Raw genomic sequence first — 24,723 nt, 5'->3', positions numbered from 1 at the left:
TGAAGGTTTTGGCCACAACAAGTTTAAGGGCCTAGGAAACTTAGAACTTAACCTAATTATGCTCATGATGTTTCTTGTAATATTTGCTATGAAATTGGTTTAGGGTTCACATGCTTGAATGATTGATTTTAACCCATGTAAGGCTTGGTAAGATTCGGCCATGATAAGTTTAGAAGCTTAGGAAACCTAGAACCAAACCTAAACATGCTTATGATGTTTTCTTATGGCATATGATATGATATTGGTTTAGGGTTCACATGCTTGTATGTTGATTTCTAACCTAAGACACAACTATATGTTTCGACCATTATATGACATTAGGGTTAGAAATCTAAATATGATTTCCATGTATCTCACATGCAATATTTTATAATGTGGTAAGAACTTGCTGTGCACTTATGATCTATGTATGATGGTAACCTTTATGCTATGCTATGTACCCAAGTTATGCATGCTATTTATGATGAGCTGTGTGCCCAATTTATGCATGATATTTATGATGAGCTGTGTGCCCAAGTTATGCATGCTATTTATGAGGAGCTGTGTGCCCAAATTATGCATGTATTTATGATGTGCTGTGTGCCCAAACGTTACATACCATTATGATGAGCTGTGTGCCTAAAATTCTATATGGTATGATATGATAAGAATTATGATGTGCATGAAATGATAAGAACCATGATATGTATGACATGCTACTTTACTTTATATGGCTTGTACCAAGGGCGGGCTCCATAAGCACCCCGGGGTCGATGGACTAAGAAACGGGCCCCGTTAGGGATGGGCTCCTAAGTGCCCCTAGGTCGATGGACTAAGAAACGGGCCTAGTATGTATGCCTTGTAGGGTTCAAGACTTGCTACCTTGGACCTACATAGGACGTGCGCATTTATGTATGTGGTACAAGCCGGGGCCCCCAATCATGTTATGATTATGTTTAAGTATGTATGTAATAAGTTTTCAAAGGACATGACATATATGTTATTGCATGAATCATGTTTTGAAAGTCATCCCGCATAACACTGTATGATTATATCATGATATGTTATGATGCTTATGATTATGTTATGTTAGGATGAACTTTATGATTATGTTATGTTATGATCATGATTATGATATGTTAGAATGCACCTTATGATTTTATCATGATATGTCATAATGCTTATGATTATGTTATGTTATGTTAGGATGAACTTTATGATTATGTTATGTTATGATCATGATTATGATATGTTAGAATGCACCTTATGATTTTATCATGATATGTCATAATGTTTATGATTATGTTATGTTATGTTAGGATGAACTTTATGATTATGTTATGTTATGATCATGATTATGATATGTTAGAATGCACCTTATGATTTTATCATGATATGTCATAATGCTTATGATTATGTTAGGTTATGTTAGGATGAACTTTATGATTATGATATGTTATGTTATGATACTTCTATACGTGATATGATGAGTTGTCTTTATGCTTTATGCCTTGGAGTTTTATTTATACGATACGGTTTTGTGAGTAGGAAAGGAACTTACTGAGCCTTGAGTGCTCACAGCTTACTTTCCTTGTACCGCAGATAAGGGCAAAGAATGGATGTACTAAGGGAGCAGCAGGAGGTGGCAAGAAGGACGTGTGTAGTAGTGACTCGGCTAAAGAGAAAGACCTGCTTCTAGTTAATAAAAAAAAAATTATGTTTCATGTCGTTCTTTATTTTGACTCCATGACATTTCATCATGCTCTTTAGTATTATGGTTTAAATTATGTTAGCATGTTATGTGACTCATATGATAAGTAGTTAGAGATGATGATTTGAAAGTAAAGAAAAAGTTTTAAAGAAAAAAAAATTTATACTATAGATAAGACTTCCGCTGTTTTAAGAAGAAAAGATAAGTAACCCCCGTCAGCTTAAGCAGGAAGGGGCGGGGCGTTACATTCAGCCACCAAAGGATCAAAGCTAGGAACACCACCTCTTGTTCTTCTTTCTTCCTTGCAACCCGCCAGCCACAAGATTGTTGAAGCCTCTTGATGCCACCGACCTTAGTGTTAGAATGTATACTAAAAGCCTAGCTTTTGTATAAACATTTATTTTGAAATAAGAATCACATTGGTCAAATATCTACATTTAGTTAAATACAGTTGACCATTTAATTTATATTGTAGATAACATGGTGTGTGGTGTCACACAGAAGATCATGTTATCAGTTCCTTATAAATTATAAATAATAGCTCACAACCAAGATGGATTGGGACAAACCATTGGAATAGTTGTAGTGTAATTTGGTATTAGTTTATCTTGACTATAAAATTATACTAGTACACTATGTGTGTATTGAACAGGACCATTTGAGGTTGTTCCTTTTATACTGACTACATAAAAGAACAGAACCTCTGTTATTATGGATATGTGTATTCTTAATCCCGATATAATAACAAGCACATATACTTAGTATTTATTTCTTTAATTTATCAATGGGTGAGATTTATTCGTTAAATCAATAGACCCGATAAGTTGGGAAATAATATTATTTATATGGTGTATTGTTGATTATAGAAGGAAACTGTGTCCTATTTATTAGGATGATGATGTCCCCTTGAGATGCTTATAAGGATTGTCATGTAAACCCTGTAGGTGGACTTAGTTCCGACATGACAATGAAGTTGAGTGGTACTACTCTTGGAGCTAGATGTTAATTAAGTGAGTTGTTAGTAACTCATTTAATTAATGGACATTCGATATCTTAAACACAGGGAGATTATCACACTCATGATAAGAAGGAGCCTATAATGTAATATGAGATTGGTGCGGTAGTTCAATAATAACTCTTTAGTGGTATGAGTTATTATTGATGAACTTGAGTTGGGTGTTCGGGTCGAACACAGAAAGCTCAAGCTCATCAGGAGGCCAAAACCAATTCCTCCTCTAGGTCTCTGTTGTAGCCTCTATAAAGCCTCGCATTCACCCATTTTGATTATCCTTCCTACCCAAGAAAGGGGCCGACCACATCCTTGCGTGGTGCCCAAGTAAGGGGCTGGCCAAGCCTTGCTTGGCGCCCAAGATGTGGGCTGACCAAGCCATGCTTAGTGCCCAAGCATGGGGCTGACCATAATAGAAGAGAAAAGGAAGTTGTTATTTAAAATAAAATTTTGTTAAAATCTTTCCTTTTATAGCTTTCTACAAAGGATTAAAAGAGAGATTTTAATTTTGTTAAAATCTTTCCTTTTTGTAGTTATCTACAATGGTTTAAAAGAAAGATTTTAATTTTGTTAAAATCTTTCCTTTTTTGTAACCAATCATTATAGGAACAAAAGGAAGATTTTGTTAAAACAAAGTTTTGTTATAATCTTTCCTTTTATAGCTATTTACAATGGTTTAAAAGAGAGATTTTAATTTTGTTAAAATCTTTCATTTTTGTAACCATCCACAATAGCAAATAAAAGGAAAATTGTAAAACATCGAAAAAGGCAGATAATAATAAGGGGAATTTTTTGGAATTTTTGGAGTTTTTTCGGGAATTTTTCGGAGCTCGTATGGACGAGTTTACGGAGATAAAAACGGGCCCGGGAAAGCCTGTTTAGGCTATCCAATTTAAACGAGGAAAAGAATTTGCTTATTTCTTTTCTTTTCTTTTCTTTATTTGCTCTCCTCCATTTCCTCTTCGACGTCGTGTGCCTGAGCCTCGCCAGCGCCTTATCCTCTCTGCCCTAACCGCACGCGCATGCGGCGGTTTCCTCCTCACCGAGCATACAAATCCCTCAGCCGCTTCATCTCCTTCCCTTTCTTTCTTTTGCGACACTTCTGCCCTAGAATTATCGACGCACGGAGCAGTGCTGAGACCCCCTTCTCTTCCTCCTCGCTGAGCAACGGCGCCGATCGCCAGCCACTCCTCACCATGCCCTAGATCGGCTTCTGTGCAGCACTGTCGCCGGCCAATTTCTCTTTTTGCCATAGCCGACCACCATTGTGCTTTGCTGACGCCACTGTCGACTCTCGACCTGAACAACACTGCCAACCGACCGAAACTTCTCTTCATCTTCCTCCTCAGCCCTAGCGCCGGCTGCTACCCCTTTGCCCTAGCCGATACCACCACTGATCGTCGGAGTGGAAGGGTTATCTGAACTTCAAGGGTTCTGCCGAGCCACCTATTTTGATCTAGTGCCACTACTAGCCTCTGTGCTGCTTGCTGCCACCGTAGAGGTAACGATTTCGGATTTGGGTACTTAGTTTGGAAAGGAAAATTTGCTGATTAGGGTTTCTTTGTCCAGCAGGGAGGTTCTTGGTTGTGGATTGATCTTTTCTTCCTGATCTTGTTTAATCCAGGCAGTGAAGGAGTGTTCCATAGCCACTTACTTTGGTTCAAACCGCCGGCATCCTTTTCGTTCTGTTAGCACTTTTGTTTCTAGCAGCCGGCAGCAATTTCGACCATAAATCTTGATCCAGCAGTAACAAGGTAAGGATTAGGTGATTGAATATATGTGTGAGTGAGGTATAAATTGACACATAATTAATTGATAATTATTTGATCATTAGGTTGTGTATATTTATTTGGTTGTTTGGATTGGGATCTTATAATTGTTTATGTGTAATGGAATTAAGTTTGGATTATTGATCTAATGGTGGATTGGGGATTAGGTAACTAACCCTAATTTATTGTTAGATTTTGTTTAGGTAAGTTGAGGTTTATAGTTTAGGGGTTTGCCCTAAATTATTTTTTTAGGATTTTATTTAGCTATACAATTGGATTTTTAGCTAAATAAAAGTATATCGTTTGACATAGGACTTTGACGCGAGACGAGTATCTCGACGTCGTATTTGGACCAGATTGGACTTTTCTATTGGAGGCGGGTACTTTGACTTTATGTCATTTGATATGCATAGTAATGTCTTTAACAAATAGCAACGGAGGAGGTTGTGAGTCCAACACTTAGCGGGTATCAACTGATACGCATAATAAAGAAAATAACAACCAGCACTAATCATGCGTACAGTCTCCTGATACAAGAAGGGTAAATGCAACTGAATAAAGCAGGAGAAAACTGTACTAACCAGGACCAGGGTATAAGTACAACATGGTCGTCAGACCGAGAGTGTCATAAATCCTATATGCATATCAATCATATGCATCCATATAAATGGAGCAAGTAAATGCAGTAAACACAAGCAATAAATGCATCATGCATATGATGCAAATGTCATGGTCACCCCAGACGCCAGTCAGCCATCTCACACACAATGGTGAGACCGAGTGGGTAGGACTGTGACAACCATGCACTCTGCCATCACTGCCCCTGATGAGTGACCGAGTGGACGGGATGCTGTCGGAGTACACCTATCTTCCTACCCCAAGTCATAAATGGGGGAGCTCAATGCTCTCATCTCCCGGTACACTATGACGGGGAGGGATCCCTGACGTGCTACCACGCTGCGTCACACTACCCATGAACAGACCAACGGAGCACCGTCAGAGCACAACTGACGTGCTACCACGCTGCGTCACGCTACCCATGAGCGGACCAACGGAGCACTGACAGAGATGAAACTGACGATGTGCTCAACAATAATAGAGCAGACTATCGCGCAGCATGCAATCATACGAATGGTGCATGACACTATGTATGGCAATATCCTGAACAGCATAGCAATATCCATGAATAAATATAAAATGTGTACCATAGGACAATGAGCCAAAACAAAGGTACACAGATCAGATAGGGTATCAAAAACCCTAGGTTCTGAACATAATATATAACGTGTTTGTGTCACTACCCCTATAAGCATGTATAATCAGAAGTAATAACATGATGTGCATAACAAATAAACAAACAAGCATGTAACGGATCGGGTACTGATCAATTGAAACAGATAAGAAAACACAATCGTTGCTATTTGTTAAAGACATTACTATGCATATCAAATGACATAAAGTCAAAGTACCCGCCTCCAATAGAAAAGTCCAATCTGGTCTAAATACGACGTCGAGATACTCGTCTCGCGTCAAAGTCCTGTGTCAAACGATATACTTTTATTTAGCTAAAAATCCAATTGTATAGCTAAATAAAATCCTAAAAAAAATAATTTAGGGCAAACCCCTAAACTATAAACCTCAACTTACCTAAACAAAATCTAACAATAAATTAGGGTTAGTTACCTAATCCCCAATCCACCATTAGATCAATAATCCAAACTTAATTCCATTACACATAAATAATTATAAGATCCCAATCCAAACAACCAAATAAATCTACACAACCTAATGATCAAATAATTATCAATTAATTATGTGCCAATTTATACCTCACTCACACATATATTCAATCACCTAATCCTTACCTTGTTACTGCTGGATCAAGATTTGTGGCTGAAATTGCTGCCGGCTGCTAGAAACAAAAGTGCTAACAGAACGAAAAGGTTGCCGACGGTTTGAACCAAAGTAAGTGGCTGTGGAACACTCCTTCACTGCCTGGATTAAACAAGATCAGGAAGAAAAGATCAATCCACAACCAAGAACCTCCCTGCTGGACAAAGAAACCTTAATCAACAAATTTTCCTTTCCAAACTAAGTACCCAAATCCGAAATCGTTACCTCTATGGTGGCAACAAGCAGCACAGAGGCTAGTAGTGGCACTAGATCAAAATAGGTGGCTCGGCAGAACCCTTGAAGTCCGGATAACCCTTCCACTCCGGCGATCAGTGGTGGCGTCGGCTAGGGCAAAGGGGTAGTAGCCACCGCTAGGGCTGAGGAGGAAGATGAAGAGAAGTTTCGGTCAGTTGGCAGTGTTGTTTAGATCGAGAGTCGACGGCGGCGTTAGCAAAGCATAGTGGTGGTCGGCTAGGGCAAAAAGAGAAATTGGTCGGCGATAGTGCTGCGCAGAAGCCGATCTAGGGCACGGTGAGGAGTGGCTGGCGATCGGCGCCGTCACTTAGCGAGGAGGAAGAGAAGGGGGTCTCGGCGCTGCTCCGTGTGGTGACAATTCTAGGGCAGAAGTGTCGCAAAAGAAAGAAAGGGAAGGAGATGAAGTGGCCGAGGGATTTGTATGCTCGGCGAGGAGGAAACCGCCGCATGCGCGTGCGGTTAGGGCAGAGAGGAGAAGGCGTGGGTGAGGCTCGAGCACACGATGTCGAAGAGGAAACGGAGGAGAGAAAATAAAGAAATGAAAATAAAAGAAATAAGCAAATTCTTTTCCTCGTTTAAATTGCGTAGCCTAAACAGGCTTTCTCGGGCCCGTTTTTATCTCCGTAAACTCGTCCATACGAGCTCCGAAAAATTCTCAAAAAATCTCCAAAAATTTTGGAAAACTCCCCTTATTATTATCTGCCCTTTTTTTTTCTGTATTTTACATTCTCTCGCACTAATAAAAATTTAGTCCTCAAATTTCGTTATCTACCATCAGCAAGTACTAACAACAGATAGAAAGTATAAATGCTCAACGGAAAATAACTCACTTACCTCAAGTGAAAAGGTGGGGATATCGAGCTCGGATAGTATCCTCTAGCTGCCAAGTAGCCTCCTCGTCCGAATTATACTGCCATCCGACTTTAACTAGCCGGATAGTCTTGTTCCGCAGCTGACGCTCTTTCCGGTCCAAAATTCGTACCGGAATCTCCTCATAAGTGACGTCAGGCTGAATGAAAACTGAGATATCTGTCAGCATAGGTGTCGGGTCGGGTACGTATCTCCTCAGCATAGATACGTGGAATACATCGTGCATGCCTGCCAGGGACGGTGGTAGTGTCAGCCGGTAAGCTACTACTCCAATCCTCTCCAGGATCTGGAAATGGCCAATGTATCGCGGAGCTAGCTTACCTCTGATGCCAAATCTCTTCACCCCATTCGTGGGTGAAACTCGCAGAAATACATGATCATCTGTAGAGAACTCCAGGGGTCTGCGTCTCCGATCAGCATAACCCTTCTGGCGGTCCTGTGCCTCTGACATCCTCCGTTTGATAGTACGGACCAACTCTGCCTCATGTTGAGCCCTATGAGGTCCCAATAACTAGGCCTCCCCAACCTCATCCCAGAGGGTGGATGTCCGATAAGGCCTACCATACAACGCTTCAAACGGTGCCATCTGGATAGCCGAATGGAAACTGTTGTTGTAGGTGAACTCTACCAATGGCAAATGGTCCTCCCAATTTCCTCCGAAATCCAATACACACGATCTCATCAAGTCCTCTAGAGTGTGAATGGTCCGCTCTGACTGCCCATCTGTCTGTGGTTGGAAAGTTGTACTGAAACAGAACTGAGTGCTCAAGGCCTGCTGCAGACTCTGCCAAAATCGAGACATGAACCGGGGGTCTCTGTCCGAAATAATAGTCAAAGGGACACCATGTAATCTGATAATCTCCCGGCAATATAGATCTGTCAATCGATCTAGGGAATCTATCCTCTGGATCGCTAAAAAGTGCGCGGATTTGGTTAATCGATCAACGATTACCCAAATCGCGTCATGCCCTCGTCGTGTCCTTGGCAAACTCACTACAAAGTCCATAGTAATGTGTTCCCATTTCCACTCGGGAACAGGAATCTGCTGAAGTAAATCGGCAGGTCTCTGGTGCTCAACCTGTTGGTGCAGCGGGGACCGGCAAGAGGGGGGTGAATTGCCTACAAATGAAACTATACCCTCCTCAAGTAATTTCAACTCTTAAAATAAATGCAACTATATTGAGAATAAAATAATCAGAGAAATAGACACACAAATTTAACCTGGTTACAACCAAGAGGGTTGTTAATCCAGGGCGATGAAAGGCTCTGTAAGAAAACTCCTTCTCTGAAGGTGGAGAAGCCTTTTACACTTTGAAAGCACAGAAGTTGCAGAAGATGAATTACAGAGTTGGTTTTTCGTATGAAATCGTTGTTCTCTAAAGCTGCCCGAGAGCCACCTTTATATAGGGGTTCTAGAGCTTATCGGATGACCTGATCTTCGGGATCAGGTTTTTACTCGAGAGGGATCGGTCGACTAATCGCCAGGTTCGGTCGACCGAACCTGCTGTACCTGCCCAGCTTTCCATCCAGGTGCAGTCACTGTTGATCGAGCTCAGGTTCGGTCGACTGATCCTTGTGTTCGGTCAACCGATCGGCCAACGGTCTTCCTCTACGCTGGCCCGATGAAAACCCTCGACTCAGTCTCTGGATAAACTTGGGTTCGGTCGACCGATCATGAGGTTAGGTCGACCGATCACTTCGCCACTGGCAAATGTGTTGCTGACGTGTCACCAACGGTTGGCTTCGGTTAATGAAGGGTTCGGTCGACCGATCAATGGGTTCGGTTGACCGAACCGTTGACAAGTCAACTCCAGTTGACTTGCTTTGGTTCGGCTCCTTGGGTGATTGCGGCCATCCGGAATAGGGCTCACCCAAACCCAGTTCCTGGCCTTCTCCTCGAGCAGGCTTCCGTCCGGCTTCTCGTCCCTCGAATGCCGTGCACGTTCTTCTTGCTCCACCGGAGTACTCTTCCGCAGCTCTCTCATCCTTCGGACGCACCGAGCTCGTCGGCTCCCTTCTCGTGTCATCCTTCTCGCTAGCTGCGTCTTCCGCTCGACTTCCTGCGCTCCTAAGTTCCTGCACACTCAAACACAGGGTTCAGACAAAATGCAGGACCTAACTAACTTGGTTGATCACATCAAAACTACCATGGGGTCCAACAAGCTCCCCCTTTTTGATGTGCATCAACCCAAGTTCAAGTTAGGGTAAAATAGACACAAAAAGTAATTTTAAAGAAAATTACTAAACTCACAAGTATAGCATAAATTTGCAATAAATAAAATTGCAACATAGTTTAGAGAGACCAGAGATTTTTAATTTTCCTAACTCCCCCTAAACTTGTCTTTTCTCTCCCCCTTTGATCACAGCAAAAACGGGGAAGAAAGTTCTTAAGATAGAAAAAAAATTTCTAAGCAAAATCATTCTTAGAATTTTCAAAAGGAATTTCTAAAAAATGAAGAAACATTTTTAAAGCATTATTCAAGTGTTATGAGAATTTTTCTAAGTTGAAAATTTTCTAAGTTAAAAATTTCCAAAAATCCAAGACTTAGTAACGCCAATAATAAAAAAATGTTTGTACACTTTCAAAGCATCTTAAGAAAATGTTTAATTTTCTTCTCTGAAAGCGCTAAGTCTAATATTTCAATTAAGATCGAATATTATGATTTTTGAATTTCCATTTTAACTACTCATAAGTTCTTAATTCACAGTTTTTTAGAATTATGGCAAAAAATATTGAGCATGCAAAAAATTGTACATTATCTATTGTTAGTTTGTCAAAATTTTCTAATTGACAAATTGTGTCTTTTAACTCAATATTCTTTAATAGTTTTTCAGTTTTTAATTTAAAATATTCTTTCGACGAAATAATTTGTAATTCACGAGAACCTTTCGACAATATTTCAATTGAAACAATTAATTTGCCAAGAGGTGGAGACCATACCTGACTTACCTTGTCGGCGATTGATTCTCCCCCTGTTGAGTTGTTTTCGTCTTCTGATATTTCTCCCCCTTCATCGATGCTCACTTGTGATGAGCATTCTAGGTCTTCAAGTTGGAGTTCGGTTACTGGTTCTGTCTCGGCACTTACCTCAGTTTCGGACTCTTCTGACGTCGGATTAGTGTCCATCGAGGAGTCGGATTCAACTTCAATTTGTTCTTCGTGGAGTTTTAAGAACTTTTCCCAAAGTTCTTTTGCGCTATTGTACTCTCTGACTTTGTCGAGATCTTCATTTGGTATTGTGGTTAGAAGATGAAATTCAGCCCGTGCATTTGCCATAAACTCGTCACGTTGCTTCTCCTTCCAGAGGTATTTCTCGAGCTCTTCTCCGTTTGCTTTTTTTGGTGCTTCATAACTAGATTTTATTATTAAATAAATAGAAAAATCAGAGTTAAGGTATACCTCCATTTTTTGCTTCCATGAAGCAAACTCCCCCTCGAATGCAGGTGGGTAGTCACTGTCTCTGGCCATCGTTTTGATCGTTGTGCGTTAGTCGGCGGTTAGTTCTTCTGAGAAGTCTGGCTCTGATACGACTTATTGGTGCAGCGGGGACCGGCAAGAGGGGGGTGAATTGCCTGCAAATGAAACTATACCCTCCTCAAGCAATTTCAACTCTTAAAATAAATGCAACTATATTGAGAATAAAATAATCAGAGAAATAGACACACAAATTTAACCTAGTTACAACCAAGAGGGTTGTTAATCCAGGGCGATGGACACACAAATTTAACCTAGTTACAACCAAGAGGGTTGTTAATCCAGGGCGATGAAAGGCTCAGTAAGAAAACTCTTTCTCTGAAGGCGGAGAAGCCTTTTACACTTTGAAAGCACAGAAGTTGCAGAAGATGAATTACAGAGTTGGTTTTTCGTATGAAATCGTTGTTCGCTAAAGCTGCCCGAGAGCCACCTTTATATAGGGGTTCTAGAGCTTATCGGAGGACCTGATCTTCGGGATCAGGTTTTTACTCGAGAGGGATCGGTCGACCGATCCCTAGGTTCAGTCGACCGAACCTGCTATCCTGCCCAGCTTTCCATCAAGGTGCAGTCTCTGTTGATCGAGCTCAGGTTCGGTCGACTGATCCTTGTGTTCGGTCGACCGATCGACCAACGGTCTTCCTCTGTGCTGGCCCGATGAAAACGCTCGACTTAGTCTCTAGATAAACTTGGGTTCGGTCGACCGATCATGAGGTTTGGTCGACCGATCACTTCGCCGCTGGCAGATGTGTTGCTGACTTGTCACCAACGACTGGCTTCGGTTAATGAAGGGTTCGGTCGACCGATCAATGGGCTCGGTCGACCGAACCGTTGATAAGTCAACTCCAGTTGACTTGCTCCGGTTCGGCTCCTTGGGTGATTACGGCCATCCGGAATAGGGCTCACCCAAACCCAGTTCCCGGCCTTCTCCTCGAGTAGGCTTCCATCCGGCTTCTCGTCCCTCGAACGCCGTGCACGTTCTTCTCGCTCCACCGGAGTACTCTTCCGCAGCTCTCTCGTCCTTCGGATGCACCGAGCCCGTTGGCTCCCTTCCCGTGCCGTCCTTCTCGCTAGCTGCGTCTTCTGCTCGACTTCCTGCGCTCCTAAGTTCCTGCACACTCAGACATAGGGTTCAGACAAAACGCAGGACCTAACTAACTTAGTTGATCACATCAAAACTATCACGGGGTCTAACACAACTTTCACCTACTGACAGACAAGACATCTAGCTACAAATTCCGCAATGTCTTTCTTCATACCGTTCCACTAGTAGGAACGCTTCAAATCTCGATACATGTGGGTCCCGCCTGGATGGATCGTAAATCGAGAGAGATGAGCCTCCTGAAATAGCTCCTGTAAGACCGGGTGAGACTGAGGTACGCATAATCTACCTCGAAAGTATATAATACCCTCCTTATCTCGTGTGAACTCGGTCTGCTGCCCGGAAGCTATCTGGCTGCCAATAAACTGCAAATCCTAATCTCCAGCCTAGGCCTCTCGGATCCTCATCCTGATCGACGACTGAGCAACCATGGTAACAAGAATACCCTGCTCTATCTGTCCCTGCTCCTCAAGGTCTAACTCAGAGAAACCCTGAACCAAGTCTGTGACTGAAGTCCGATGGCAAGCCAAAGTCCCTCTGGACTTCTTGCTGAGTGCATCGACAAACACATTAGCTTTCCCCTGGTGATAGCTAATGGTACAATCGTAATCCTTCAGGAACTCCATCCATCTCCTCTGTCGGAGATTAAGCTCATTCCGAGTAAAAATATATTTGAGACTCTTATGATCAGTGAGAATCTCAAATGTAATGTCGTATAAATGATGCCGCCAAAGCTTCAGAGTAAAGATGATGGCAGCTAGCTCCAGATCATGAACTGGGTAGTTCTTCTCTTGCTCCTTCAACTGTCGAGAAGCATAGGAGAGTACCCTGTCGTGCTGCATCAGAACAGTGCCCAAACCCTGAAGAGACGCCTCTAGAGTACAAATCCATACTCTCTAAAAGGTAAAACCAAAACTAGAGCTGACACTAATCTCTACTTTAGTTCCTGAAAGCTGGTCTCACAATCCTTGGATCACGTGAACTTCACGCCTTTCCTGGTAAGGCGTGTTAGCGGCATAGCAATCCGTGAGAAACCCTCGACAAAACGTCGGTAATATCCGGCCAGTCCCAGAAAACTACAGATCTCCTGCATTGACTTCGGCTGCTCCAAGCTGGTGACAACCTCGATCTTCTGAGGGTCTACTGAAATACCTCTGCTAGAGACCACGTGTCCCAGAAAACCGACTGAAGATAGCCAGAATGCACACTTGCTGAACTTCGCGTACAGCTGATGTCGTCGAAGAGTCTCCAAGACTGTGCGAAGATGCTGTGCATGTTCCTCCTTGGAGCGTGAGTAAACCAATATGTCATTGATGAAAATGATAACAAACTGATCAAGATACTCTAGAAAGACACGATTTATCAGATCCATAAATACCGCTGGAGCATTGGTAAGCCCAAAGGGCATTACCAAAAACTCATAATGACCGTACCTGGTACGGAAAGCTGTCTTCTGAATATCAGATTCTCTGTCTCTCAGCTGATAATACCCGGAACGCAGATCAATCTTAGAATACACTGATGTACCTTTGAGCTGATCAAACAAATCCTCGATCCGTGGTAAGGGGTACTTATTTCTGACGGTCACTGCATTTAGCTGTCTATAGTCAATGCATAATCTCAGTGTATCATCCTTCTTCTTGACAAATAACACCGGAGAACCCCATGGAGAAACACTAGGTTAATAAATACCCTATCTAAAAGCTCCTGGAGTTGAACCTTCAGCCCGTTCAACTCTTTTGGTGCCATATGATAAGGAGCTTTCGATGTCGGCGCAGTCCCTGGAATCAGCTCAATAGCGACTCCACTTGCCTTCTGGGAGGCAAACCTGGTAGCTCCTCTGGAAATATATCTGGGTACTCTTGGACTACTGGCACATCGAAGAGCTGTGAACTACTGCTGTCATCAGTACTAATCAAAGATAGCAGAAAACCCGGACAACCATGCGATAGCAGCTTCTGAGCCTGAATCGCTGAAATGATTGATATGCCGTCGTCTCTGATGGCAGTGAAGTCCCACGAGGGTTGGTTCGGAGGCCGGAATGTGACCACCCTCGTCTGGCAATCAACAGTGACATGATATGCTGACAAATAGTCTATGCCAAGAATAATATCAAAATCGACCATTTCCAATAGTAAAAGATCTACCGTAAGTATCATGTTGCCAAAATCTAACGGGCAACCTCTGACCTCTTGGGTGACATCCATGGTGTCACCGGACGGTAGAGAGACGGTCAGTCGCTGTGATCTGAAAGTGGGTAATCTACCAATCTCCCGTATAAAAGTACGGGATATAAAAGAATGCGAGCTACCAGTATCTATTAGTATATCTGCAGATAAGGCATAAAGAGAAATCGTACCGCGGAAAATGGATCCGTCGGCTCGCTGCGCATCCTCTCTGGTGAGAGTATGAATACGACCAGTCTCTGGCGGATAAAGAGGTGGTAACGCTGCCTGCGACTGCTGCATCTGGGCAGGAGCCTACCACTGAGGCGGTACTGGATACTGTGCTAGAGAAGTCTGAGAGGGCGGCGACTAATACTGTACCGATGGCTAGGACTGCGTCTGATACTGAGCCTGTGGCTGGGGCTGCAGCTGATACTACCCCTGAGTCAGATAATGAGGTCCCGGAATGAAGCTCTCGGGTACTATGGGAGTATTGGGGTACTCCTGTCCGAGTATGCCAAATGCAGCTGCTGAAGAGGAAGCTGCTCCCTGCTGGCAATGTGAGGGTGAAAATCTCTGTCCTCCTCGTCCAGCCCCTGACTGACTGTGCTGCCCTCCCTGAGCAGTAACTCCAGGAGCAGTATGCTGAGCCTTCAGCTGGCAATCTCGACTCTGGTGCCCAGACAGTTTACAATAAAAACAAACTGATTGTCCCAGAGAGTAGGCTGTGATGATGTGATCTCTGGACCCACATCTGAAATAGCGAATGTCACTGGCTGGTTGTTTCCGGTTCTGTTGTGGAGATCGGAAACATCCTAACGAAGACTGCCCTGACTTCTGAGGCCTACGAAATACCCTAGAAGTACCCTGACCTGGCCGACTACGACCACTCTGCTGCTGTGTAGCCTGTGGCTGTTGGATCTGTCCAGACGTCTGACCCGACTATTTCCTTTTTCTGTCTGGAAATGCTCTCTGCTGAGCTAACTCAATCATGAGAGCTCTGTCTAAAGTCTCCAGGTAAGATGCGTTCCCAAAACTGGCAAGCCTTACTTGCAAATGCCCATCTAACCCCTGAATGAACTCCTGCATACGTGAACTGTCCTCAGCAACTAGCTCTGGACAAAATCTGGCCAATCTGTCAAACTCTGCATTATACTCTGTCACCGACCAATTATTCTGTCGCAGACTCAGGAAATCCTGCCGGCGAGCCATCTAATAAGCTTGTGGGAAGAAGCGGCTCTCAAAAGCCTCTCTGAATATGTCCCAAGTGATGTTCTGCTCGCCGATGATGGAACACTGAGTAACCCACCAGGTGTTGGCCTAGTCCCGTAAGTGAAAAGCAGCCAGCTCTGCTTTCTCCCACTCGGAGCAAGCCATTTAGAAGAAGGTCCGCTCCATAGTCTCTATCCATGACAGGGCCACACTCGGATCAAGGTCTCCTCGGAAGAGTGTAAATCGACTCTTCATTGACTCTGCCAATGCTGGAATCCTGGTTCATGCCGCGACAATGTCAGTGAGGTGTGTCGGGTGTTAGAGTGTATAATAAAAGCCTAGCTTTTGTAAACATTTATTTGTTGAAATAAAAGAATCACATTGGTCAATATCTACATTTATTTGTTAAATATAATTGTTCAATTAACTTATATAGTAGATAACATGGAGTGTGGTGTCACACTCAGAAGATCATGTTGTCGGTTCTCTATAAATTATAAACAGTTGCTCATGACTAAAATGGAAAGGAACAAACCATCAGAATAGTCATAGTGTAATTAAGTATTAGTTTATCTTGACTAATAAATTACACTGATACACTCTAAGTGTATTGAGTAGGACCATTTAGGTAAGTTCATTTTGTAATGATTTAGTAAAAGAACTAGACCTTAGTTATTATGGAAGTGTGTGCTCTTAATCCTAATATAACAACAAGCACATATATTTAATATTTATTTCTTTGACTTATCAAAGGGTGAGGTTTAGCTCGATAAATCAATATGCTCGATAAGTTGGGAAATAATATTACTTATAGTGCGTATTATTGATTATAGAAGGAATTTGTGTCCTAGTTATCTAGATTGAGAATGTCCCCAAGAGGAGCTCATAAGGATTGTCATGTTAAACACTGCAAGTGGACTTAGTTCGACATGACAATGAAGTTGAGTGGTACTACTCTTAGAGCTAGATATTAATTAAGTGAGTTGTCAGTAACTTACTTAATTAGTGGACATTTGTTATCTTAAACATAGAGAGACTAACACACTCATGATAAGAAGGAGCCCATAATGTAATTTGGGATTGGTGTGATAGTGCGGTAATAACTCTCTTGTGGAATGAGTTATTATCGATGAACTTGAGTTGTGTGTTCGGGGCGAGCACGGGATACTCAAGCTCATCGGAAGGCCAAAGCCAATTTCTCCTCTAGGTCCCTGTCGTAGCCTTATTATAGCCTCAAGTCCATCCAAATGTAAGGCTCTTCTTGGTGTCCAAGAAGTGGGTCGGTCCAATGCTTGGTGACCAAGCAAGGGCCGACCACATCCTCTTTATAGGGGCCAACCCTTTGCTTGGTGACCAAGCATGTAGGGGCCGACCACAATATTCAAAAAAGGAGGGTTGTTTTTGAATTTTTAAAATCTTCTCTTTGTAGAAAACTATAAGTTTTAAAAGAGAGATTTTAATTTTAAAAATTTTCCTTATTTGAATTTGGCCACATGTTTTAATAGAGAGTTTTAAAAGTTTTAAAACTTTCCTTTTTTAACCATCCTCACGGTTTAAAGAAAAAAAAAGGAAGATAAGTTTTAAAATTAAAATTTTCTATCATCATGTTAAAAAAGGAAATTTTATAAGAGAAGTTTTAAATTTTAAAATATGGTTTTAATTTTTAAAACTTTCCTTTTTTAACTCTAGGAGAGAGAGCTTGTAAAATTTATAAGATTTTTTTCTTCTTGTAAAATTTTATAAACAAATTATTTTTTCTTTCCTAAATATGGTGGCCGACCACCTTGCTTGGTGCCCAAGCAAGGGGCCGACCAAACTCAATCCTAAACCAAATAGGATTGATCACAACCATTGATTTGGAGATTGATTCAATCAAAAGGAAAGAAAAGGAAAAATTAAAAGGGAAAAGGAAAAACTCTTGGATGATTTTATTTTTGTAAAACGTTTTTCCTTATTTGCCTTGGGCAACTAATATAAAAGAAGGGGTGAGGGGGCTTCATGAGACACAACTCTTATTCTTTTGCTTGGAGGATCTCAAGTGGCCGGCCCCTCTCTCCCTTCTCTTTTCCCTTTTGCTTTCTTCTCCTTGGTGGTGGTGGTGGCCGGATATTAGAAGAAGAGGAGAAGCTCTTTTGGGTGGTGTTCATCTTGGAGGATCGTCACCCACACGACGTCCAAGGCGAAGCGAGGAATACGATAGAAGATCTCGAGGTTATTAGCTTACAAAGAGAAGGTATAACTAGTAATTTTCTTCCGCATCATACTAGTTAGTTTTCTTTGTAAGAATTCTAAATACAAGAGGCAATTAGATCTAGTTTTTCAAAATAGTTTTTCAAGTTTGTGTTTTCTTCTTTTTCGAATTTATGATTCGATTGTTCTTTTTGGTTAATTACCTAGAGTTATTTAAGGAAATTAAATATTAGCTTTCCTTAAAAGACTTTGCCTAGGCGGTGGTGGTTGCTCCCATATCCAAGAAGGCCATGTGCCTCGCCATGCAGTCCTGGAAGCCAATTTTGAAAATTAATATTTAATGAAATTAATAACATAGGTGGATTTGAATTAATAGTGTTAAGTTCCGCTTGCGATTCAAATCTAAACCATTAAGAACAGATAAGTTAAATTTGGAATCAATGATGTTAAGTTCCGTCTGCGATTCCTAATTTAACTTCTAAAGAACATAATAGGTTATTTAAGGAAAGGTTCGACACTTGTACAAAAATTTTTTGTACAGTGGAACCGGTACGTTTTCCTAGGATTAACCAATAATTAGTATCAGAGCTAGGGTTTGCCTCTGTGTATTTTTAGAATTCAAATAGGTTATGCACATGTCATACATAATTTAGGCAGGATAATAGTAGGATGTGCTAACTCTTTGGTTGCAGGCTCCAACTATTATGGCTTATATAGATATTGTGTATGATTAGACCCTTGGACATGTTAAGGGTAATATTTTGTGTGTGCATGATTGTATGTATCAAATACAGCAGGAGCTATATTATTTTTAGAATTTTATTTTTTGTTCGTTCTAGATTACATGTATATTCCCACATGGAATATATGATCGATATATGTAAAATTCTATTTTTGTCGCGGATCGGATTCTTGCGAGGCATGGTACTTATGGAGCACCAGAGGCGCAGTGGAATAAGAGGCAAGATAGATGTGACAACTCGACCCGATGGCGGTGGCTAAAGATGGCAGCAGCTAGGGTTGGAGCATACTGAAGACAGTGAAAGGAAAATGCCATAATAATTGGAAAATTAATTTCTAAATTTATTGCTTTTATTTATTGTGATGTCTATGTGCATGTGATGTATGCTAGCATAGGTTAAAATCCTCATTTTTAAATAACTAAGTGGGAGAGGGATTTTAATAAATCCCATGATCTCCATTACTGGTTTGTAAGTGATGCAATAAACTTGCGTGTTGGCTTTGAGTGCCTCCCTCCGCAACGGATGGGTTTGTTGCGGATCACTAGATTAAACTTCCTTTTATGGATGGTTATAGGAAATTATTTAGGAGCGTGTGATCTTCTCCAACTCAGGGGCACAATCCTATTTAATGGACTTAGTATCAAGTAATGGTATACACTTAGACACATTCAATAGTATCCTCCTCAACGGAGCCATTGCTATTGTCTTGTATGACCAAAGTAAAACCAACTATTAATTTTATTTGTCATAAAGTTAGGATGACAAGATAATAAAATTAATGGGTCACACCCTCCTCTTACAAATGTTGAATTTGTATACGTCCACACTAACGTGGCATGCAATATTCACGGTGATTTGAGGTGTTGGTTAATTTAAAATAATATTGTTTGAGGAATCAATATTATTCTAAATTTAGAGTCTTGACCAAAGTTTATTTTTATGATTTTTAGAATGACTTTCAACTCACTAGCCATTATACTGAAAGAGAACAAACTTACTGGTCCCGACTATATTGATCGGAAAAGAATCCTGGACATTGTTCTTACTACCGAAAGCTATAAGTTTGTACTGACTGAGGCTTGCTCTGATACACCTGACGGTGACTCTACCCCAGAGGAGATTGAGTATCATAAGAAATGGGTAAAAGCTGATGAGATGGCGCGGTGTTACATTTTGGCATCAATGTTAAATGTATTGCAACATCAGCATCAAGATTTACCAACAGCTTATGATATAATGAACAATCTCAAAGAACTCTTTGGGCATCAGAGTCGGACTGCTAAGCAAGAGGCAATGAGAAAGCTAATGACAACCACCATGTCTGAGGGGACACCGGTAAGGGACAATATCCTCAAAATGATGGCTTATCTGAATGAAATACAAGTCCTTGGAGGAGAAATTGATGGGGAAACCCAGGTTGATATAATTCTCCAAACGCTACCCAGAAGTTTTGAGCAGTTCCGCCTGAACTATAACATGAACAAAAGAGAGTATACGTTGGCGGAACTTCTGACAGAATTACAGGCAGTAGAAGGAATATTTTGTCACAGTTCTCAGATTCACTATGCTGAAAATGGTTCTACTTCTAAGTCGAAAGGCAAGAAGAAGAAGAAACAGGTCTTTTCAGAAAAGAAGGTGAATAAACCTCAGGGTATAGGACAGAAAGCTGGAATGAAGAAGTCGAAGGGCAAGTGCTTCATCTGCAAGCAGTCTGGACATTGGAAAATCAGAACAATAAAGGTATATCTCATAATCTAGTAGTTGAAACATGTTTAGCGGTGTTATCTACCAGCACCTGGTGTGTAGATACGGGAGCCATTGATCATGTCTGCAATTCTTTGCAGGCGTTCCAGGAAACCCGACGACTATTTGATGGAGAGGTAACTGTCTACATGGGCAATGCTACTAAGGTGGCGGCCGTTGCAGTGGGAGACGTCTACTTATCATTTGATAGGAATAGAAAATTGATTTTAAGAAATTGTCTTTATGTACCCAGTTTTAGAAAGAATTTAATTTCAGTTTCTAAACTGTATTTGGATGGATATTTTGTTTCCTTTAGTAACAATATTGTTATAAAGAGAAATAAGGTGATTATCTGTTCTGGTGCATTGGTTGGCAATTTATACACTTTAAATCCAATTTCTCCCACAAAGCAAAATATGAAAATTAATAACACATCTTCTAACTCTAATAAGAGAAAAGAACCTTTGGAAATGAACCAAACGTATCTTTGGCATCTAAGGCTTGGACATATTAACTTAAGTAGGATTCAAAGGCTTGTAGCCGATAGACTCTTGGGTTCATTAGAGTTGGAAAATTTTCCAACATGTGAATCTTTCTTGGAAGGTAAAATGACCAAGAGACCTTTTAAGGCCAAGGGGTATAGAGACAAAGATGCGTTAAAACTGGTCCATTCTGATTTGTGTGGTCCTATGTCTATCTAGGCTAGAGGTGGTTATGAATACTTCGTCTCTTTTATAGACGATTATTCAAGATACAGATATATTTACCTGATGCGCCGCAAGTCTGAATGCTTTGACAAGTTCAAAGAATATAGGGCTGATGTGGAGAAACGTCTTGGTAAAAGTATTAAGACACTACGGTCTGACCATGGTGGCGAATACCTCTTTGGAGAGTTTAGGAATTACTTATCAGAAGTCGGGATTCAATCCCAATTGTCTGCACCTGGTACAACCCAACAGAATGGTGTGGCAGAACGAAGGAATAAGACTCTTATGGAAATAGTTAGATCGATGATGAGTTATTCAGAATTACCAAATTTGTTTTGGGGATATGCTCTGGAAACAACAATTTACATTTTGAATATGGTACATTCTAAAACAGTTCTTTCTACTCCCATGGAATTATGGAATGGACGTAAGCCTAGTTTGAATCATATCCGGATATGGGATAGTCCAGCACATGTGCTGAAGGGAGATACTGATAAGTTGGAATCACGTACAGAAGTTTGTCTGTTTGTGGTATATCCTAAAGGAACGAAAGGTGATTTATTTTATAATCCTAAAAATCAGAAGATCATTGTTAGCACCAATGCTCGATTTTTAGAAGAAGATTATGTAATGAACCATAAGCCCATGAGTGAAATAGTTCTAGAAGAAATAAGAGAGGACACATCTACTTTAATACCAACAATACAAGATGAAGTACCACAAGAGACTGCAACACGTGTCACACATGATACACAACCATAGACGGTGCCTCGTCATAGTGGGAGGGTTGTGAGGCAACCTGAGAGGTTCATGTTTTTGGGAGAGTCTTCAGACTTGATCCCAGGTAAAAATGAACCTGATCCCCGAACATATGACGAAGCGCTCCAAGATATAGATGCAGTATCTTGGCAAAATGCAATGAATTTCAAAATAGAATCTATGTATTCTAATAAGGTTTGGGATCTTGTAGAACCACTTGATGGTGTAAAAACCATTGGATGCAAGTGGATCTACAAAAAGAAAAGAGGGATAGATGGGAAGGTAGAAACCTTCAAAGCAAGGCTTGTTGCAAAAGGGTATAATCAGAAAGAGGGAATCGACTATGAGGAAACTTTTTCGCCGGTAGCCATGCTTAAGTCTATCTGGATACTCTTGTCCATTGTCGCTCATATGGATTATGAGATTTGGCAAATGGATGTCAAGATAGCTTTCCTTAACGGAAGTCTTGAAGAAAACATCCATATGAAGCAACCAGAGGGATTCATTGAAAAGGGCAAAGAGCATCTAGTGTGCAAGCTCAATTGGTCCATTTATGGACTGAAGCAAGCTTCAAGATCTTGGAACATCCGGTTTAATGATGAAATCCAGTCATATGGATTTATTCAGTATCCGGATGAGTCTTGTGTATACAAGAAGTGTAACGGAAACGTGGTGGTATTTCTTGTACTATACGTAGATGATATTTTGTTAATTGGCAATAATGTCAAGGTATTATCGGACGTAAGGGTATGGTTATCCAAACAATTTGATATGAAGGACTTAGGAGAATGTGGACACATTCTTGGGATCAAAGTTATAAGGGATCGCAAGAAAAGAATGTTGTGCCTATCCCAAGCTTTATATATAGATACGATCCTTGCTCGTTTTAGCATGCAAAACTCCAAGAAATGTTTCTTACCTTTTAGGCATGGAGTAGCCTTATCTAAAGAGATGTCTCCGAAAACATCAAAGGAGATAGAGGACATGAAGGCAGTTCCTTATGTTTCGGTTGTAGGAAGCCTTATGTATGCAATGCTGTGTACGAGACCTGATATCTATTTTACTGTGGGCATGATTAGCAGATATCAGAGTAACCCTAGACAAGGACATTGGACTGCTGTGAAGCATATATTGAAGTACCTGAGAAGGACTAGAGATTATATGCTAGTTTACCAAGCAGACGATATGCTCCCTGTGGGTTATACGGATTCAGACTTCCAATCAGATAGGGACAACCGTAAGTCTATGTCAGGCTATGTGTTTACTCTAGGAGGTGGAGCCATTGCATGGAGGAGTGTTAAGCAGAAATGCGTCTCGGACTCAACCATGGAAGCTGAGTATGTGGCAGCCTCTGAGGCAGTCAAAGAAACTGTATGGCTCAGGTACTTTCTAATGGACTTAGATGTGATTCCTGGTTTGCCCAAGATCATCATAATTTATTGTGATAATAGCGGTGCAGTTACAAACTTGAAGGAACCACGAGCCCATAAAGCAAGTAAACATATAGAGCGCAAGTACCACCTGATATGAGATATCGTCAAGCGAGCAGAAGTTGTCGTCGCCAAGATTACATCAGCGGATAACCTGGCAAATCCTTTCACTAAGGCCCTTCCGGCAAAAGCTTTTGATCGACATGTGGAGGGGACAGGAATTAGATGTATGGCAACAGATATGGCAGCTTACACTTTTAGTATAAGTGAGAGATTGTTAGAGTGTATACTAAAAGCCTAGCTTTTGTAAACATTTATTTGTTGAAATTAAAGAATCACATTGGTCAATATCTACATTTATTTGTTAAATGTAATTGTTCAATTAACTTATATAGTAGATAACATGGAGTATGGTGTTACACTCAGAAGATCATGTTGTCGGTTCTCTATAAATTATAAACAGTTGCTCATGACTAAAATGGAAAGGAACAAACCATTAGAATAGTCATAGTGTAATTAAGTATTAGTTTATCTTGACTAATAAATTACACTGATACATTCTAAGTGTATAGAGTAGGACCATTTAGGTAAGTTCTTTTTGTACTAATTTAGTAAAAGAATTAGACCTTAGTTATTATAGAAGTGTGTGCTCTTAAACTTAATATAATAACAAGCACATATATTTAATATTTATTTCTTTGACTTATCAAAGGGTGAGGTTTAGCTCGATAAATCAATATGCCCGATAAGTTGGGAAATAATATTACTTATAGTGTGTATTGTTGATTATAGAAGGAATCTGTGTCCTAGTTATCTAGGTTGAGAATGTCCCCAAGAGGAGCTCATAAGGATTGTCATGTTAAATCCTGCAGGTGGACTTAGTTCGACATGACAATGAAGTTGAGTGCTACTACTCTTGGAGATAGATATTAATTAAGTGAGTTGTCAGTAACTTACTTAATTAGTGGACATTTGTTATCTTAAACACAGGGAGACTAACACACTCATGATAAGGAGCCCATAATGTAATTTGGGATTGGTGCGGTAGTGCGGTAATAACTCTCTAGTGGAATGAGTTATTATCGATGAACTTGAGTTGTGTGTTCGGGGCGAGCACGGGATACTCAAGCTCATCGGAAGGCCAAAACCAATTTCTTCTGTAGGTCCCTGTTGTAGCCTCATTATAGCCTCAAGTCCATCCAAATGTAAGGCTCTTCTTGGTGTCCAAGAAGTGGGCCGGTCCAATGCTTGGTGACCAAGCAAGGGTCGGCCACATCCTCTTTATAGGGCTGACCCTTTGCTTGGTGACCAATCATGTAGGGGCCGGCCACAATATTCAAACAAGGAGGGTTGTTTTTGAATTTTTAAAATCTTCTCTTTGTAGAAAACTATAAGTTTTAAAAGAGATATTTTAATTTTAAAAATTTTCCTTATTTGAATTTGGCCACATGTTTTAATAGAGAATTTTAAAAGTTTTAAAACTTTCCTTTTTTAACCATCCTCATGGTTTAAAGAAAAAAAAAGTAAGATAAGTTTTAAAATTAAAATTTTCTATCATCATGTTAAAAAAGGAAATTTTATAAGAGAAGTTTTAAATTTTAAAACATGGTTTTAATTTTTAAAAGTTTCCTTTTTTAACTCTAGGACAGAGAGCTTGTAAAATTTAATAAGATTTTTTCTTCTTGTAAAATTTTATAAAAAAAATATTTTTTCT

The sequence above is a fragment of the Zingiber officinale genome, chromosome 11A (assembly GCF_018446385.1).
Source record: "Zingiber officinale cultivar Zhangliang chromosome 11A, Zo_v1.1, whole genome shotgun sequence".
Taxonomy (NCBI): domain Eukaryota; kingdom Viridiplantae; phylum Streptophyta; class Magnoliopsida; order Zingiberales; family Zingiberaceae; genus Zingiber; species Zingiber officinale.
This window is presented reverse-complemented; position numbering follows the sequence as displayed.